Source organism: Nomascus leucogenys, chromosome 17 (assembly GCF_006542625.1).
Source record: "Nomascus leucogenys isolate Asia chromosome 17, Asia_NLE_v1, whole genome shotgun sequence".
NCBI lineage: Eukaryota > Metazoa > Chordata > Mammalia > Primates > Hylobatidae > Nomascus > Nomascus leucogenys.
In genome coordinates this window covers 79,420,642-79,441,218 of record NC_044397.1, presented here as the reverse complement: position 1 = coordinate 79,441,218, position 20,577 = coordinate 79,420,642, and the positions used below count along the sequence as shown (strand labels likewise).

Below are 20,577 nucleotides of genomic sequence, written 5' to 3'. Positions count from 1 at the left end.
GAAGTCATTGCACTAAAGCTATGATGCAGAGAACGGGCTGCCCATATGCCTGCCACCAATAAGGGAACCAAGGGAGAAAGGCTGCTCAAACACCACTTGCCCATCATGGCCATGCATGAGAAGGGAAAGCAGACACCAGGAGCTGTGTCTGCAAGGACACCCGATCAGTGCCAGAAGAGGAAGGCCAAATCAGGTTGTTGGGACCAGGGGTGAGATAGAACACCAGCCAAGACACAGAATCCACACAAACCGAGGGAGAAGTTGAAGAACCAAGAGATCTGAAAGCAAAAAATTGCAGAGCAGACAATCAAAAGGTGCGCTAGATGGATTCTGGAAAAAAAAATTACTAAAATTGTGGCTTTTACACAACATGAGCATGGCTCTATGTGGACAAAAGGGACCAAAAGGGATACACTTTTTACTGAAAACTCACCCATGTAGGAGGCCCTGTTTCAAACAACAAAAATTCCAACTTGTTACTGGAAATGAAGAAAATATGGTCTTAATTTTAAAAAAACAACCTGATATTCACTTAGACCAGCTGTTAAAATGACAGTATGCAGAAAAGAGCACAGAATTTTGATTCAGACAATCCTGAGTCATGTGGCTCAACCGTTTATTATTTTTATGCACAAGGTCACATACTTGAATCTCGGAGGACGTCAGTGTCTTCATCTTTGAAACAGAAACAGTAGTGCCACTTTCCCAGTGTTGTGGTAAAGACAAGATGAATCCACATATGGAGAGTACCCAGGTCAATACCTGGTACTTAGTGTGTATTCAATGAGCCTTAGATCTCTTCTCTGCTCTGTATTGATAATTCATTTATTAGCAACTGAAACAACAGTTTCTAGACTTATTTTCTCTGTTCTATTTGTGCTTCATCAGTCATTCCCCTTGCACACTACCAAACATAAGTTGCTACCTAAGAAGGCTGCCTTGTTTCTTCTTCCAAAGCAATGTCAATTTCAATCCCCACTTTTAGACTTACTTAGAAAGAATATCTGAGCTTTATTTTTGGTCTTAGTGATGATAGTATCCTTTAGCTGGATGTCAACTCTAGGAAGATTTCATTGTCAGCCGATGGCAGCAGGGTAGAAAAAATCGTTTAAAAGCAAGAATAACCTCCCCCACACCTGCACAAGAAACAAAACACCAAAGCCAGCAGCCCTCGCCTCCCAGCGTGAGCAGCTGCTCTGGGCTGAGCCCTTAGCTCTCCAGGCCAGGCCGCCTACCTCACCCTCCAGAGGAGCCCTTGTTGGGTCTTCAGTCCCTGGTCTCTGGACTTATCAGAAGCAGACATCTGCAGCCAAGTCTGTGGGGACCACCCAGAGGGCAGCTGGAGAACCCTGGGGCTCCTCGCAGAATTTGCAGAAAGGTCAAGAGTCACATGCCCCAACCCGTTTTCTAAAAGCATCTCAGAAAGACCCTGTGGAAAGGTCATCTTAAGATAGTGACAGGGCACAGCTTGTGGGGGGAAGAGAGGAGAGGACAGAAGAATTTCTTTTTTAAGTAGCAGAAAGTACATCTGTTTCTTGCTCAGCTTAGACTTTCAAGTCTGATTTTTATTTCTATGGCATTTCCTTGGCTTTTCCAATTCATGTCTAAATCACAAAAATGTGTCCATTGTGCACTTCTGGGCTTGCGTACATGTGCCACAGAGCACAACACTGCAAATGCATTTTCTCACTTCATTAAACATTGCTTTAAAATGGCATCCAAATGTCCGCTCTCACGATCGCGTCTAGGGGAGATTGTGTTACTTTTTCCCCCACAGTGGGAACAGAAGGAACAGCTAAGTCACAAGGTGTGATGTTTCATATTTTTCAATTTCACATGTCCAACTCTGAAAGCTGATTGTAGGGACAGCCTGGTCAGCCATGCCAGTGCGTGCAAGGGCTCTGGTTGTCTTGGGGAGGCTTCCATTTAGCCTTACAATTCTCTGATCTACACTGCAACAGCCTTATGTAACTGGCCTCACCCCAGGGGATCCCTTTTCACTTCACTGGGTGAGGTGCTGACTCCACCTCCCCCAGGCAGGCCAGGACGCATTCTGCTGACTTAAGAAGATGCCACGTAAATTAGAACTCATGTAACCATATGGTTCAAACCTGCGGGTCATATTTTATACACAAATGACTATGACAGGCACTATTTTTGTGCTGACAAGTTGTATTTCATCCATGTTTACTTAGAATTCCATGCTATCATTAAAAGCTGAACAATAGAACTTTATCTTATTTTCATGCAAAAATTTCACTGAGTGTCCCTCTTATTAAAAAAAAAAAGAAGAAAAATTCACTCATGATGCTTTTGCTTTCTCTTTAACTCTTGTTATCCAAGTGTTTGGTGCTAAGATGCTTTCATATATTCTGACATCAGGAATTTGAAAGTTCTTGAGCCCTGGCTTCCAGACTAGCCAGCATTAAGTGTGCTAAACAGCTATTTTATTTGGGTCCCAAAAATAAAAATTATATTAGTTTACCAACCACCACATGCTGTGCAGTGACCTCTGGATGTTTGAAAGCTGAACCAATTGATTCAGTCTTCTGTGACTTTACCTCCTATAGAGCAGCAAATAAGAGAATCTCCAATATAGTGGCCAGTTACCTCCCAGACCTCTAGGTTAAGAAAGAAAATAGTAAACAAAATGCTAGCTGGGTCACTCTATAGCCTCTGGTCCTTCAAAAACAAACCTTAGAAAACACTTCTCATGTTTCCTAGAATTCTGATTAAACCCACAACCCAGCCAGTCCTAGAGACTCTGACTATATTAAGGTTGCAGGAACTAAGAGACTTCAGCACAAATCTTGAACTCGAGCTGGAAAAAATAAAAATAAATAAATATATATATATAACATACACATAAATAAATAAATATATACACACACATTAATAATGCCTTCTACCTTGAGAAAATGTCTTAGACCCCCACATTCTCCTCTCTGCTTTTGCAATCCAATGTGACCCTATTGGCTGGGCATGATGGCCCACACCTGTAATCCCAGCACTTTGGGAGGCCGAGGTGGGAAGATTGCTTGAGCCCAGAAGTTCAAGATAGCCTGGGCAACATAGGGAGACCCTGATTGTACGAAAAGTAAAAATAAAAAGAATCATCTGCAATGTGACTCTATGTTCTCAATCAAAACTAGGCAAGTGGTCTGGGAAAGGTATTTTTCCAATTTATAAATGAATTGATGGAAAATCCTCTGACAAAGCTATCAAAATTATAGTCATATTAGATTACATATTTAACAATTGACCCTTCTTGGGGTCATTTCTTTTAAATCAGGACTGCCCTGATCACTCCAGGCACATGGTTGCCAAACCTCAACCCTCCCCAGAACCGTCAGAAAGCTGTCCTGAAGTCTGAGAGGCATCTCTGGAAGCTCGGGGAAGACAGTTCATCGCCTCTCTCCAGACCTGGCTGTGAATCCTCACTACACTTCTTACTTTCTTGAAGCAACTCCATAGTGCCACTGAGCCATTTCCTCACTTGTTAAATGGAATGCAATATACAATGCCTAATGCATTTACCAAATGATCATATCTTCACTCTATCCCTAATTGAAAGAATAACATGAAATTGCTGCCAGGTAGCTGCCCAGGACAGGGAAAAGTGCGGTGGGACTGAAATCTGATTTTGCTTCCTTCCAGGCTCCTCCCCCTTGGAGGTGTCTGTCTTCCCCAGGTGTGTATCTTTCAAGTCTTTACTGATGACAGCTTAAGAATTGATTCATCCCAGGTGTATTTTAATGAGAGACTGCAAAACTTTAAAGACTTTAAAGATTGAAAGGAATTATTTTCTTTCAATGAACATGTGTCATTCTATTATTAAAGTAATATACAATTACTATAAAAAAATGAAAAAAGGCAGAAAAGTAAAAAGCAAAAGAATTGCCCATCATTCTGGTACTGAAACACAAGCACCATTAAAATTTTGTTGTATTTTTGGCACGCATATTTTTTGTAGCCTTTACTTGTGTGTGTGTGTGTGTGTGTGTGTGTGTGTGTGTGTGTGTGTGTTTAAAAGGGGATGATTATATTGTTGATTTTAGTTTTGACTTAGGAAAAATTGCATATACAACTTTGTATCCTTCTTGTCATTTAGTATGGTAACCCACCAAGCATTCGTCACATTACCATACACTTTTCATAAATAATAATTTTTAATGGCTGCAAAATAAGGGATGCATTTTTAAAGGTAAAGTTCTTTTTTAAATTTTTTTAAACAAAAATTTCTAACCCTAATAGATCCTGGAGAAGATAAATGTATAAAACCAAAACTAAATGTAAGTTCTCTGAGAGCAGAGACTTCTGTCTCTTTTTATTCTCTGCAGTAACCTTGGCGCTTAGACTAGTGCCTGGCCCATGATAGGTGTCCTCTAACGAGTAAGAATAAAATCAGAGGAACATGAGGCCTCTAGGACTCCAGCTTCCAATGTAGCACTGTGCCCTGGTTTGCTATGAACTCATTCTACAGAATGATTGACAAGTAGCCTGCTTTCTCTATGTTTTTATTTTCTCCATGGTTTTTTGCTAAGACACAAGTACAAGTAAACACATGATTCATCAAAATATCAATTGATTTTTAAAAGCACCTGTTTCCCATTTACACCTTCAGAACCGTGTTTTGAAAACTATGGGGAAATCGGAAACTGTCTCAAATTATTTTTAGAGTTCTTTAGAAATTTTTTTTAAAGCCAGTTGTAAAGTCATGCCCATGTCAGTGATTCTCTGATCCCCAAATATCTAAACCTGTTGGAAACTATGCAAACAGATAATAACAGAACCTCATTTAAAGCAAAAGTAAATTATTAAAAATCCATTACTTTGTTTAGCCAACAGCTTTGATTCCCAAGAAAACACATCGAGACTTTGCCCTGTCCTGGAAGCATTTGGGTAAAGTGCTGGCGAATGTGATATCTAATTAGATTCTAGGGTCTCATCACCAAGAACTAGGGGAAAGATCAGGAATTCAACCCAAGAAACCAGTTCATGGAAAATATCAAATAACAGTTGGGCAATGCTGAGAGGCTATTTACTGAAATGCTCATACCTAGTGAAAAGACCTCCTGGGCAAAAACTTTTTTTTCTAATCTAGGAACGACTATTGAATTTACTTTTTTTGCATTATACTGAATAATTCTTTTTTTTTTTTTTTTTTTTTTTGGAAACAGAGTCTTGCTCTGTCGCCAGGCTGGAGTGCAATGCCACGATCTCAGCTCACTGCAACCTCTACCTCCTGAGTTCAAGCAATTCTCCTGCCTCAGCCTCCCCAGTAGCTGGGACCACAGTTACGTGCCACCACATCCAGCTAAGTTTTGTATTTTTAGTAGAGACAGGGTTTCACCATGTTGGCCAGGATGGTCTCGATCTCCTGACCCCATGATCCACCTGCCTTGGCCTCCCAAAGTGCTGGGATTACAGGCATGAGCCACCGCGCCCAAACTATACTGAATAATTCTTAGTATATTACATTAATGTATTGCCATAATTTGGTTTTGCCCTTCTGAAACCTAAAGATGTAATACATGCCTCTGTAAATGCCCACAGAACTACTGTGTGAGCAAAATTTGACTTTGAAAACAATTACAATGTGGGCAAGAAAAATGTTAAAATCTTTAAACATTATCAGGGCCATATATAGCTTGTTATATGAGTTCCAGCACAGGCAGCCCAAAGAAATAAGGAGGGATGTGCATTGCCACTTTCTCCCATCTCTCCCAGCCTACAAAATGGGCTTCAGATGACAGAGGAAGTGTCTGAGGCAATGGCAAAGGTGGGTAAGAGGTTGCAAGATGGAACTACCAAGGGAAAGAAGGCTAAAGGAAGTGGGGAGATTCAATGAGATAAAGAAGAGGAGATAGAGAACTTTTTGGATTTTAAAAATTAATCTTCAATTATGTGAAAGGATGTTTGTGCAAAAAGGTGACCCACTTTTTTCCATCTCTACTGGGGCAGATCAAAAGAAAATAGACTTAAACTGAGGCCGAGTGGTTTAGGTAAGACAGAAGAAGGAATTTCCTGAATGTGGAGGTCGTTAAAAACTAGAATGAGTTACTAAGGAAGTCTGTGGACACTCTTCCTCTGGGGAACATTTAAAAATAAGATAAATTTTCATCTGTCAGGGCGAGTTGAGAAGTAATCCAACTAGAAGGCCTCTCAAAGCATTTTCCAGCCCTATAACCTGAAGGCCAAATTCCCTCTGATTTTATTTCTACAGTTAACTAGATGTGAGATGAATGCCTGAAGCAGAATTCCAGATTTCAGATACTGTAACTCGAGGCTATCACGTTTTGTTCTATAATAAGATGCCACTTTGCATAAAGACTAAAGTCCTAATCCTTTCTGGAAACCACAGCAAGGAAAAAATTCACAACTCAAAACTTGGCAAATTAACTCTTGCTCAGACACCTTCACTCTCATCCTTAGAAATACAAAATACCATTTCCTCCTCTACATGTTTTTTGTTCCCTTATGCCTATGGAGCACATCTTTCCAGTTCTTAATTTTATTTTTCCCAGACAGCCATTCCAAATACTCCATTTTTACAGCTAGTCAGTTTCTTTAAACAGTCTTTTGAAACCTAACCAAATACTTTCCCAGCAATTATTTGGCAATGTTTCAATCTTAGATATACCAAGCTAAAAAACAAGTTTGCATTTTGAACAGCTGTATTCAGACACATTCCTTTCCCTTCATCTTCTTCTGAGTTTTAATCAAGCCAATCGGGGGCTTTCATTACACCTCCCAGGATGGAATAACCTGACGTGGTGAATATTGATATAACACCCTCCCTTATAATTGATCAGCTTTGTTTCAGTTCCATGGTTTTCTTTTCTTTTAAATGCTTCAGGTCTCCTTTGTTTCAGGTCAAATCAGGAACATTAAAAGCAACTGATATCTAAAGCCTCCTCCAGGTCACTGCTGCCTCCTCCTCCTCATTCTCAGCCTAAGGTTTTTTGTTGTTTTTTTCTTTTTTCTTTAGCTTCTCCATCCTCCTACTCTCTCCTCACCCCAAGGCATTTGTCAAAGGTTTCCTCTGATTTCTCCAACCCTTTTCTCCAGTGTGAACTCTGGATTCAAGTGTGAAGAAACGAAATCTGGCTTAGGTTAGGAAAGGGGAGACCATCCAGGGTAAAGGGAAAAGAAAGGGGTTTCAGTCACAGCGATCGCTGGCCAGACACTTCCTAAGAGTTACCTCTCAAGGACAGCAAGAAAAGTCCTTGAAAAACTCATCTGGGCACATGGATGGCAGGATGGGGCACAAAGAGCTATGTGGGCTCCTAGAGAGACAAGGTGAACTTATTCCTCAGTTAGGAATCCAAATAAATCATAATGCTTAAACTATTCGTGAAACCATCAAGTTTCTACAGATTGTTTTCCAATTCTAAATGAAAGTAGCCAAATGATGGTCGTTAAAATGAAAGAAAATCATCCTTATTTTTACTTCTGTACAAGCTTCTCAAAGAACTTCAAGTCTTAGTGGGGATGGGGTGAGAAGCTAGTGACAGGGCTCTGATGAGTAGAGAACACCAGCTTCTTCATCTCCAGTAGAATTAGAAAAAATGAAACGGACACACATAGAGTAGTTTTAAGGAGCAGAGAGTTTAATAGACAAGAAAGAAGGGGGAAGAAAGAAAGAAGAAGCTTCTCTGTACAGAGACAGAGGGAGGGAGGGCTCCAAAGCTGAGAGGCAACACTGCTATCAGCTAGCTATATTCGATGGCTGGAGGAGGCGGTGTCTGATTTGCATAGGGCTCAGGGGATTGGTTTGACAAGGCATGTCATTCACGTAGACGGTGAAAAAACTGGCTCTCTCACCCTAGTCTTTTAATATGCAAACGTAGGGCGCCATGATGTCCCACACACCTGGGGATATGTGGGGGCAACCATGCTGCTAGGCACACGTAGGGGCAAGGGTAAGAGGGCAACGGTGGGAATCGCCATGTTGGGTGGACCCAGTTTCTAACGCCTTGCATTTGCATATTAAAGGTTGCCAGCCGGCCATGTTGGGTGGATCCAGTTTCTAACGGTTGCATTTGCATATCAAAAGTTGCCGGCTGGGGTCTAAGAGTCGGGATTCTCTTTCATGCTAGACAAGAGCTGCGAAAAATCTTCCAAGGACCCTTTTTTTCCTCTCTATCTGCCTAAAATAATTTCTTAGTAACTCCTACCACACTAGATCGTCTTAGTCTTTACACTGAGAAAAGTAAAAGAGGTGTGTTCTCTTTTTGTACAAATGGGGAAAGCCAGGAATAGAGTGATGACATATTTTACCCAGAGTGACATAAGTAATCTCAAGGTTCTCTGCATCTATATTACTATATGCTTTGCCAGAATGCCCTGTTAGGATGAAATTTATTTATATAGTTAAATAGTTAATAACTATATAAAGGAAGGAGAGAGGAAAAATAAAAACTAAATATATATTATATATGTGCACAAAAAGATATTAAATTGAGCTTATGAATAATATATTTCAATAATACATTATTAAATATTTAACATGAGGAGAGGAGCTGATTAATATAGTCAGTCTTCTTGGCCATAGTCAGTTTCATCAACCTCTTCAGTTCTGAAACCCCAAGGCTCTCCCAAGGTGTACCTGGGGAGATAACCACAGCCCCCATCCTCTTCAGGCAACTCGGAGTTCAACTTTCCTTTCTCAGAAAGAGAGATGGCAACATCTCAAGAGATAGAGCTAGAGAAAGGTCACAGAAGCATCTATGAATTGGTTCCCCATCAAGGACACCCAGACACACCACCCACTCAGAGACAAACCTTTCTGGAATACTTCATGTTGGAGTGGTTAGCCCTGCTCTGTGAACTGGTAATCCAGTCCTTTGTGGAGCCATCTCTGGGCTAATTGCCTCTTTGTTCCTTGAAGGTTGAGAGATTATCTTCAGCAAAATTCCTTCATTTAACCCCTGGACTTCCTTACCCCAATTCATCCAACCACCACTCTCATTTGCAGATGAGAATCTTCATTTGCACACATGGCCTGGGCCTTTGCCTCAACCCTTTCCCTAAGACAGCTAGCTGGTTCTGTCTTGCTCTCTCTCCTTCCTTTGTTTTTGGTGCAGATCAACAGCAGAGCCAACCTTGGACAGAGCAGGATGAATCCACACTTCCAGCTCACAGAAGCGTGGAATCCAGTTAGAGAGTCTGCCAAAGCCTTAAGGTACAACAGGGCGCCATGTCCTCTGCCAAAACTTTTGGAAACAGGGCTGGTTCTACTGCAGCAGAACAGATCGCCCTTTGAACAAAAAGCTCCAAAACTTACAAGAATGAGAAGATGAAAGCTGCAGATCTCTTCTTTGAATTATATATTATCTATGCCTAGAATGCCCAGAGGGGTCATGAATTTAGAGAACTCAACAACCACAAAAAGTCAGTATCTGACACCTTATCTTCCTAAAACTCATTACAGCTCTGGGAATGAAAGTATAGGAAGAAAAAAAAAAAGTGAATAAATTATTTAGAAGAGGAAATGTTTTGATTATTTTCTTGCGTTTTCTTAAGCTTTTCCCAATAGTTTCAGAACTGGTGGAAAGAGGAGTTCTGTCTCCTAAATTATCTCTTGAATTCAAATTATCTCTGGTCTGGGATTGGAAGGATCCTTCATACTTTTATAAACTGGACTGAAAAATACAGAAGCCCCCAATCTTAACCCTGTCTTCTCTTTCTAAAATATCCTAAGGAAAAGCAATAAGAGATTTAAATCCCATATCGTCTGTAAACGGACTGGGTTTTTTTCCCAAATCAACCTTTCCAGTTAATTAAGCCCCTATTCCTTATACTGAATTGGGAAAATGGCTTGTGAAAAAGTTGCCGACCCTTCTCTGATACCTGGAACCCTACTATATAGTCTCACATTTGACTCAGAGAAGGTTCCAGAGGTGTGTCTCCGTTGTGCTGTATTGCAGTGAGCTGGTGCCTGACATTTTAGATGCTCAGTGAACATGTGGCTCTAACTCAGTCGCTGCAAACTCCTCAAGATGTCTTGCTCATCTTAATGTCCACAGTAGGTAAACATTCAATAAAGCCTGATTGACCAAATGAATAAATAAATGAGCAATCATGTCTAAATCACTAAGGGAGAGGTTTGCCCCCTCCTTCCCCACTCCCATCCTCCAGATCGATCTTTTCTGAGAATCACTGCTTGTCCATTTTCTTCCCCTACAACATTTTGGTAATCAAAGGAATGTACCCTATTCCAAGAGTCCTACACATTCTGTTTCTTATTTCATCTGAGAAAGAATTTACTGAAGAGTCCTCCCCACCACATGTGGATTGAATTTCCATTCTCTTCTCCCCATTTCCACCTTTCTTTTTATTTCTGTCTCCATCAGAGCAGAGCATTCAATATGCTGCAGAAATAATTTTCTGCTGAATGAGGTTCGGCCATAAGTCAAGGGCAGATTTATTAAGGCCCCTGCACAGCCTGTTCCCCGGCTTTCTGTCGACATGGCAGTTTAAATCTTTGATCACCCTTACACGTAACCCCTTCACCGCTGAACAGCGCAGATCTACAAGATGAGCAGCTTCTCCTGGCACTTGAGATGAGTTGAAAATGGTTCTAAATCCAAGCAGACAGGGCATCTTCACCAGGACCCAGGGGCGTCCAGTGTGTTCAGGGATTTTCAAGGTACAGTGAGGCATGGCTTAATGACAGGGACATCTGGGAAATGCACTTAGGCGATTTCATCATCGTGCGAACATCGTAGAGTGTACTTACACAGACCTAGATGGTAGAGCCTACCACACACCCAACCTATATGCTGTAGCCTATTGCTCCTAGGCTACAAACCTGTACAGCATGTTACTGTACTGAATACTGTAGGCGGTTGTAACACAGTGGTAAGGATTTGTGTATCTAAACATATCCAAACGCAGAAAAGGTAATGCATTTTGTGCTAGGACCTTATGGCAGCTATGATGTCATTAGACGATAGGGATTTTCCAGCTCCATTATAATTTTGTCGGCGCACTATCATATGTGCGATCTGTGGTTGACCGGAACACAGCTATGCAGCACGTGACTGTATCCCTCCTCCCATGCCCACTTCTCTTTTCTACCTGCTTCTGCTTCCAGGCAGCAACTTCATCATCTCCACTGCTGTGTTGTGGGAAAACTCCACTGCAGCTTCTGTTCCCAGTATAGCTGTTTTATCTAGTGAGTTCACTGTCTGTTCTGTGAGAGACTATTATTTCTGTGTTCTGTTTCTGTTTTTAGTAATTTTACCTTTCTGTGGCAAACACCTGGCATCACATAAACCAGTGTTTTAAAACCCATGAACCAGTCGGCTGGTGAGGTTGTATGGGTGCTATGACAATTACTTTTACATGTAATTTGATGTTGTTGTATATTGCATTTGAGGTACTTTTGTTGCCACTACATACACCCACCCACACACACACACACACACTTCACAGAACAGTGCTAGAGGCTATTAAGAATATTAAAATGCTTGCACAAACTTGAAGGCTCCAAGAAAGGATTCCTCTGTCCATGCTAACACAAGTAAAATATCTGTATCATGTTTCTTTGATATTCCCTTGTCTTAGATTCCTTGGCCTAAGGTTTGCCTCACTGATTCCCACTGAGCAAATGATTACTATTGTTATTCCTCCTATATAGCACTTTACATGCATCCATGTATCCACTTTACACATATCCTCACTAGCTTCTAATAATTCCTGCAAGTGGGTGTTATTCTGATTTGCACACAAGAAAATCTGAGGCCTTAACCCAATGAGTTGCTCAAAGTGAGTTACTAATGTAGGTAGAAGACAACCCTCAGATCCTCTTTGGAGGCACAATCTCCTTACAAATAACTCCTTAAGAAATCAACACAATGCTGAATGGCTTGTGAAAGAGGGGTGTTAGTAAAATACCTCTTTTTGTCTGAGTGTAAATACAAGTTTGCACTATACAGAAAGGTATTAAAAAGGGGGAAAATGACCCAAATCCCCCAAAGAAAAACCATGCTACCATTTTGATTCATATCCTTCCAGATTTTTTTCAACGAGAAGATGTTTCTGTGTTTGTTTGTTTGTTTTGGTTTGATTTTTTGAGACAGGGCCTCACTCTGTTGCCCAGACTAGAGTGCAGTGGCACGATCTTGGCTCATTGCAACCTCCGCCTCCCAGGCTCAAATAATTCTCCTGCCTCAGCCTCCCAAGTAGCTGGGATTACAGGCATGAGCCACTAATGCTGGTTAATTTTTTTTTGTTTTTTGTATTTTTAGTAGAGACGGGGTTTCACCATGTTGGCCAGGCTGGTCTCGAACTCCTGACCTCAAATGATCCACCTGCCTCGGCCTCCCAAAGTGTTGGGATTACAGGCGTGAGCCACCATGCCTGTCAGTTGCTGTTGTTTTAAGATGAGATACTAATCCATTTTAATCAAAAATGTTCACAAAATGATCCTTGAGCATAACAAACAGGAAGAGGGGATTAGACATTGACAAAACTGAGATTGATACTTAATGAGAAAACCCCAGCAAATGAGTTCTTTATTTAAAAAGTAGGTTAATTGATTCAGCCTAGAAGTAACCTTAAAGATTGCTCTATTTTTGAATATTAAAACAGAAGACAGAGACTGGCAAACTCCTTTTGAATGATGCAGGAGAGTTTGGAGAAAAAAGATAAGATACGGACTAGAAATGTATAGATTAATTATACAGCATGTGTATAATGGATATGAGGAAGAGTTATTTCACCTTCAGGAGAGAATGATTTCTCACAGTTATCACAGGGAGAAGTCGGCCTACCAAATCTTCACTTAAGGAACCTTAACTTCCCTTGGTGGAAAACAAAATGACAGGAATTGGGGTGGAGAAGACAGGCATGGAGAAGAAAGTATAAATGGAGGAAATATGCAAGAATTTGGGGTAGATTTCCGCTTTTACAAAGAGAAGGAGAAAACCATGACCAAACATGAGGACCAACGCAACCACCATCAACTCATCAGCCACAATATTGCCCATGGGGTATATTCCTCTAAAGTTGCAATTCTTCTAGAAAAAAAGAAGAATCTCAGAATTCAGCCCTAGACTGGTGGAAGAGCTAAGCCACAGAAGTGCTTAGAGATCGCACATCTTCTGTTTCTGTTTAGGTAAACACAAGTTCCAGCCCACGCCCAGTTATTGCCAGCCACACTTGAAGAGAAATAAGAATACATTTTTCTTTCAGCAGAAGATTAATTGTGCATCCACTGACTTGAGTGTCAGTGTGGTCCTCGGGGCCTGAGAAACTGCTCCGAAGAAGCAAAAGAAAGCAATACACAAAGTATGCAATCAGCTGAGGAGAGCAAAATCATCAGGACCTGGCTTGGTGCTCTCAGGAGAAATAACAAAAAAAGTAGTCAAATTCCCAGAAAGTTGAGTGTTTGCAAAAGACCCTAAGTGTTTCCTACTTCGGGCAACCCATAAGAGTACTACACTGTGCTGGTCCCCTGTTAGCCCTGCAGAAACAGCCTAGCACCCTGCACTCTGTCCTCATCCTAAAACAGGTTTATCAAAGGGGAAAAATGTCCACTAGGCTGCCCTTTTTCTCCCAGCAAGTCCTCAATTGTCACTAACACCAGCCAGCTGTACAAGGTCATCGACCCCCCCTCATTTGCAGGATATTTTCATTATCTGCCAAATGAGCTGGGGGAGCTCTTACTTGCAGAGAAATATGTGTGCTCCCTCCCTAATCACACCCATTCATCTCCTTCTTGGAGCGTTTTACTTGGGCCCTATTAATGATTTCAGGCAGGCATTTATCTTGGAGTTTATGGGATATTTGGCCATATCTGCTAATAGCATGAACATATCTTTAATCAATGTGCTTTGATGTGCAGTTGTAATAATATAGGTGTATCATTCCTTTAAAAAATTCAAAATAATATTTATGATTGAATTTGGTCCCATACATTCTTATTTATGAAAACAAGTTGCCCATAAATATGTTTGAAAAGCTACTTTCTCAACATTTCTCCCAAAATACCTTAAAAGCCAAGCGTATAACAGCCACATTAGAACAATGAGGAACAATGAGGATAACTGACAGGTTTTGTGCCTGTGTATTTTTCTCCTTTGTGCCACAAAGTTTTTAAGCCTTTGGGAGCCCCCAGGAACAATGACTCTGGTTTAATAACTGTGAAATGCTATTGAACTAGCAATAAAAAATATTCTCCACCGCCAAACAATATGATACTTACAACAGCCAGCGTTCCTGCCAATCACAGGGCATTCATGCAAAAGTGGCCTGAGTTCCTTTAGCAACGAGAGTGCCCCTTATAAAATGTGTGTGCACAAGCACGAGGGTTTGGCAACACTGGAGGAGCCCTGCAGCTTGACATCACAGTTTAGATTGCATTCAACTACTATATTTATGTTAACCTGGAAGAAAAAACATCTCTCTTGTTTGCAGACGATAAATTAAAACATCAGGGTTGTGTGCAAGTGACCATGGCCTCTACTAGATGCCTTTTTTGCTCTGTAAGTCCATCTTTCATAAATTAGAGCACCTATTCTATAGGTCCACCAGTATGTTCCCAAGGTTCCTTATTTTGATGGATAGATTTGGCAAAGAAGCAAGTTATTCCACATGAAGGTGATTTTCTCTTTAAGTGAAAGAAGTGAGCAGGGTAAAGTGAGGCCTCACTTAAAATAAACAAGAAAGGAAGAAACCACCCATTTATTTAAAGCTGAGAAGTATTCCTTTCTGGGAAGCAGTCTGTAAGCTCCAACGAGTCCTCAACCGGACGGCTAAGCAAATGACCACTCAAGGAAGGTTAATAACCATATTCTCCCAGCAGGGAATTCTTTTTCTACATGAGATAAAAACTGGCCTGAGTTGGGCAATTCGTCTCTGTTTTTAGGTACATATTATGTGGAGGAGAATTGGTGGGCAAACACCCTGAAATTGAGATATTTAGAATAAATCATCACTGCTTGATTACTGCTGCAGCATGTCTGGAAATCTAAATCAAGAAATATGGACAGAGGAAGCATAGAAGTTCATCTCAGATGCCATCTAGTTGGAGAACCCAGTTATGCATAAACTGAAGTCACAGTAAAATTTCTGTAATTCTTCTGCTATGCGCCATTATTATTCTTCACCCTCTGCTTGTGTGAACTGGGGATCTGATGCAGCAACAGATGAGATTTTGAGTTGGTTCTTTCCCAGACAAAAGGAATGAAAGGAGAAAATTCAGTGTTGGGCGTGGTGGCGCAAGACTGTAATCCCACGACTTTGGGGGCCCAAGGCAGGTGGATCACCTGAGGTGAGGAGTTCGAGACCAGCCTGACAAACATGGTGAAACCCCGTCTCTACTAAATACAAAAAAATTAGTTGGGCATGGTGGCGGGTGCCTGTAATCCAAGCTACTTGGGAGGCTGAGAAAGGAGAATCACTTGAACCCAGGAGGTGGAGGTTGTAGTGAGCTGAGATCACGCCACTGCACTCCAGCCTGGACAACAAGAGCGAAACTCTATTTCAAAAAATAAAAATAAAAAAGAAAGAAACAAAGGAGAAAATTCTCATGCAGGTAGGGTGAATCCGCACAGAGACCAAACGAAAAGGCATATTGTATTATGTTCCATATTTTCCTTGATTCTTGACTTTGGGGGCTGCAGTGTAACAGTTTCTAAAGGATTCAAAGAAGACAGAGGTTGCAAGCAAAGGAGTTCTAGGAAGTGTAGCAACAGAACTCTTCTTCGAATTTGACACTATAAAAAGATCCTTCTCAAACTGTACAAATGACATTTCATTGATAAATAAGAAATCTCTTTTAAAAAAAGACTAATTTTTTCATTAGTTTAGGGAGTGAGGCCAAGACTATAATCAGTGGTTTCTCAGTAAGTTCTTGGTCCCTCACTTGGCTGTGACCTCCCTGAGAAGAGGGACCTTGTGTTCTCCATCCAAAACTCCCTCACAGCACTTAACACAATATCCACACATAGTAGGTTCTCAACAAATGTTAACTGACAGTGTGGCTACTTTCTTAGTAGCTAAAAATATTATTAGTTTAACCATGTGAAATTGCTTCTTCTGTAGTCAAAAATGGTCAAAAAGTGGTGATTTCACATAGTTAAACCCAATACTTACTAACTACCCTTATACTGTTAGCTACTTCATTCATTCCACAAAAATTCCCTAAGAGGGACTGCGTGCCCGCCACTGCAGCTAGAACGAATCCCACTTCACAAGTGAGGAAAGAGCTTAGCTAAGAGATTGCCAAAGCCAAGAAGTTGCCCGAAGAATAGAGAAATCTTGTGTATTAGTCCCTAAACCCAACATAAACCCAATATAAACAATTGTAAGCAGAAAAGTGGGTTTAGGGTGGAAATTTTTTCAAGCACAGTGCTCAAGTAATAAGAAAATTCTCTTTCTCCCTCTATCTTTCTCTGTCCATCTCTCTGTTGTACTGGTCTCTCTTCTTTTGTATGTTGACCTCATTCTCTCTTGTCCTAGGCTTTCTGTGTATACAGCTTGCCATCCAAAAGTATCTCAAATCTGTCCCAGTGCCCACACACTGGCTTTTATAGGAGGATATAACTGACCCTACTTGGGCCATATGCCCTGGCCCAATCCTTATGGAGAGAGCAAGATTGAAGTTGGCCAGGCCTAGACCATGAGCCTACCTCCCAGGGCCAGGGATGAGGCTCTGTAATTGACAAGTCACCAGAACCATCAGGGATAGAAAGGCAAATTCCCAGTGGAAAGAGGGAGTGGCAGACAAAACCACAGATGCCCAATATATCAAAGGAATGCCTGCACTCACATGTTTATTGCAGCACTATTCACAATTGCAAAGATGTGGAATCAACCTAAGTGTCCATCAGTGGAGAACAGGTAAAGAAAATGTGGTATATAGACACAATGGAATACTATTCAGCCATAAGAAGTAATGAAATCATCTCATTTACAGCAGCATGGTTGGAACTGGAGGTCATTAACTTAAGTGAAATAAGCCCGGCACAAAAAGAGAAATATCTCATGTTCTCACTTATATGTGGGGGCTAAAACTTTGGACACAAGGGGTAGAGAGTGGAAAAGTAGATAAAGACAAGGAAGGGTGAGTGCAGGGGGAAGACAAAGACAAATAGATTAAAGGGTACAAACATACAGTAAGATAGAAGGAATAAATTCATTGTTTGATAGCAGAGTAGGGTAACTCTACTTAACAAAAATATATTGCACTCAGGTGATGGACAGCCTGAATACCCTGAGTTGATCACTACATATTATATACATGTAACAAAATTTCTCCTGTACCCCATAAATTTGCACAAACAAAAGCAAAACACCACAGATGGCCAATATCACTTTGTCGATTCATCCCTGCATGCTGCTGTCCTGCCTGAGAGCTCTAAAACTATTTATTTGCTGACTCATGAACTATGTCTGCATCACAGAGTTCGAGACTGAAAGACCAAATCACTACCTACTCCAATTTGAATGACCCCAACTTTTTCATCCCCAGCCACAGGATGTATCTGTCACTTGCTTCTTGTTAGGGCCAAGGCACTACAGGAATTAGTACACACTTTTGCCGAGCCAAATGGATTTGGTGTCCCTGTGAGCCAGTTAGTTCTGAGCTACAACCGAGCTATATCACATCTGCAGACTATACTGTGGCCAGGTCAGACCTGCTCAAGGGTTTCTGAATTAGGTGCCTCTTATTTCACCATATTAACCAAACAAAAGTGTGTGTGGGCATCAGTGCAAGCCTGTAAGAGGTGAGAACCAGAGGGAGCACTGTGCTGCCTTTCTAAAACAAGATCAACATTACAGGTATTTGAGAATTAATTTAGGCAGGGCAAAGGTTATCAGAAAATGTAGTTAAAATAATCTGCAGATTTTCGCCGGGAGCGGTGGCTCGAGCCTGTAATCCCAGCACTTTGGGAGGCCGAGGTGGGCGGATCACGAGGTCAGGAGATCGAGACCATCCTGGCTAACACGGTGAAACCCCGTCTCTACTAAAAATAGAAAAAATTAGCCGGGCGTGGTGGCGTGCGCCTGTAGTCCCAGCTACTCGGGAGGCTGAGGCAGGAGAATGGCGTAAACCTGGGAGGCGGAGCTTGCAGTGAGCCGAGATCACACCACTGCGCTCCAGCCTGGAGGACAGAGCAAGACTCTGTCTCAAAAAAATAATAATAATAATAATAATCTGCAGATTTTCTTACATTCTTATAATATTTATACAGGAATTTACTGATAGGAAATAAAATAAGTGATTAAAGGCATCTATAGGTGTTTAATAAATATTTATTGAACTAACCTGGATTAAATTTAGGGTTGTTTGTCCTTCCAGTTAAATAGGAAAGTACGCTATGACTGCTATAGACTTAGCTATCTTCCCAAAGGGAAAGTGACAAATCTGGTAGCAATTAGGAAGCGGCGGGTGCGATGCCCCGGCAGGATTTGGCTGTGGTTGAAGCCTAAGGGGTGGGACTACATCCACTATATGAGATGGTCTGGAAAACACACAGGTGGCCAAAGGAGGGGGCCTGGTTATCAAGAATAGCCTCACTGCACAGGGATGCCCTGCCTCCCGCCTATGCACCCTGCTGAGGTCTTCTCTAGTTTCCAGGCTATTTTCTTAACAGAGGGACCATTCGAATATCGTGTATTAGTTCTATATGGACGTGAGGGAGAGTCACGACAAGTTTAATGAGACAAAGGTCAAACATCTTAGATGAATATGGCCTTCAAGGCCAGGCAAAGCCCTTCAGAGACTGCCCAGCAAGAATAGACAGGTGCCCAGAGAGCGAGATGCCACCCCCAGGGAACTTAGAAGCCTTTGGCCACCTCTATGGAAGTCTAAACTGCACTAGGACTAATTCAGTGTTGCCCTGGGGTAAATGCCTCCCTGCAGGGTTGCCTGCTCACAAGGGAACTTTCCCAGGGAAGTTTTTTTTAAACCATTCACTCACCAGAAATTCACTGTTGCAAGCCTTGGGCCATTTTATATGCCAACACGACCACTATTTGGAGGATGCCTGGTAGTGAGAGGAAGGAAAGGGCTTATTGCCATTGATAAAGAATGCTGTTCCTAATTGGTGGAAGCTACCTTCACGTTATTCATGTAGGCTACACAGTAGAACAAAACAATAATAATAGTATTAACACTTATACAGCACCTATGGTGGACCAGGAATACTTCCCTGGGCTTTCCAAATACTAACTCATTTAGTTACACAACCAACTTGTGAAGTCCATGCTATTATTACCCCAATGTGATAGCTGAGCATCACAGGCAGGGAGCAGTTGTCACCCAAGGCCAGGCTCTTAGCCACCATAAACGTTGTTTCAAAGAGGGGGCTTTTGTCTTTTAAATAATATACGGAATGCGTGAGGAATGCACTTAGCACATGTTATTATCATACAAATAACATAATGTATAATCAATACATTATATTATCATTAATAATTATTATTACCAGAATTATTATTATTACAAATAATTAATGGCAAAGATGATCTAATTTGACTAAAAATCACACAAGAACTAATAATGAAGGAAATGGATGGGCAGGCCAAGGCTCTGACTCTGTTTCCAACCCTGGGTTACTGATTTACTAGTTTATAAACTTGGGTTTAGTTTTCCCCCGGAACTTCCTGTAGAGATGGCCCCTCAAGTCTTTGGGTCATCTGGTTTGGAGATCTTCAGCTAAAACTCCAAGAGTGTGCTATTTGTGTAACTGACACTTAAGTTTCTGAATATTAAAATAGACTTGAAAAAGGAATTTCAAATCTTAATCAGTCCAAAAAACAGAAAGAATTTAAGCATTATCAACCAGACTTTCAGATGTAGTTTTCAGTTGTTTCTGTGTGCAACTCCAGAAAGGAAATTGTGTTTCTTAGAACATCCATCTAAGACAAAAGATTTAGCAGCCATCCTAATGAAAGCCCAGCAGGACAGATGTTTTGCAGGCATTATTTAAGTATGAAGACTGACAAACTTACCATGGGCAATATCTGAATGTTATGTCCACACACCATCAAGCCACAGAATTGACTGTATTTGGTATTGAGTGGGAAGGATGTTCAGGTCACGTGTGGGCACAACCACACCAGCCATGACAGGATCAACGCTGTGTGGCTGGATTGTGACTTCGCAGCAGCCTCTGTCTACGTCTCTCCAACCACAGCCATAGGAAAGGACACAGGGAAAATGAAAAGCTGTTTGCTCCTAACCATGCTTTTATGGACGGAATTTGGGAGCTGCCAGAGCAACACGTAGGATTTTGGTTTATTTGTATTTTTTGGTTTGTGTGTATGTTTATTTGCTTTTTAACCAGAGCAATTTTTTGAGTGTCACCTGTGAAGAAATTGGAGGAATGAGAGCTTTATCTGAAGTGTTTTTCCCTCCACTAGAAAACACATTGCCATTTTAAGAAGTATTTTTATCAGCTGCACGCTTTTGCTTGCAAGTGTTTGCGTAGCTATTAATGTTAAAAACAGAAGCCATGGCATCCATTTTAAGTCTCAGGGATAAGAGAAAAAAAATGTTTCCCTTGTTTAGAAGGCTCCAGTGTTTCCCAGCAGTGCCCGAATAGGATGTTTGTTTTA

The 20,577-nt window shown here is 41.2% G+C and overlaps 1 long non-coding RNA gene across 6 annotated transcripts in view; it reads right to left on the bottom strand.

Annotated features, from left to right (window-relative positions):
* Positions 1–20,577, bottom strand: part of LOC105737767 — a 182,704-nt gene that overhangs the window by 124,823 nt on the left and 37,304 nt on the right. For 2 of the 6 annotated variants that reach the window (XR_004026409.1, XR_004026400.1), the window contains exon 1: positions 19,972–20,217. The exons of the other annotated variants lie outside the window; for them this stretch is intronic. This is a non-coding gene — a long non-coding RNA (uncharacterized LOC105737767). Of the gene's footprint in view, positions 1–19,971; positions 20,218–20,577 lie in introns of those variants that run through there. 6 annotated transcript variants of the gene reach the window in all.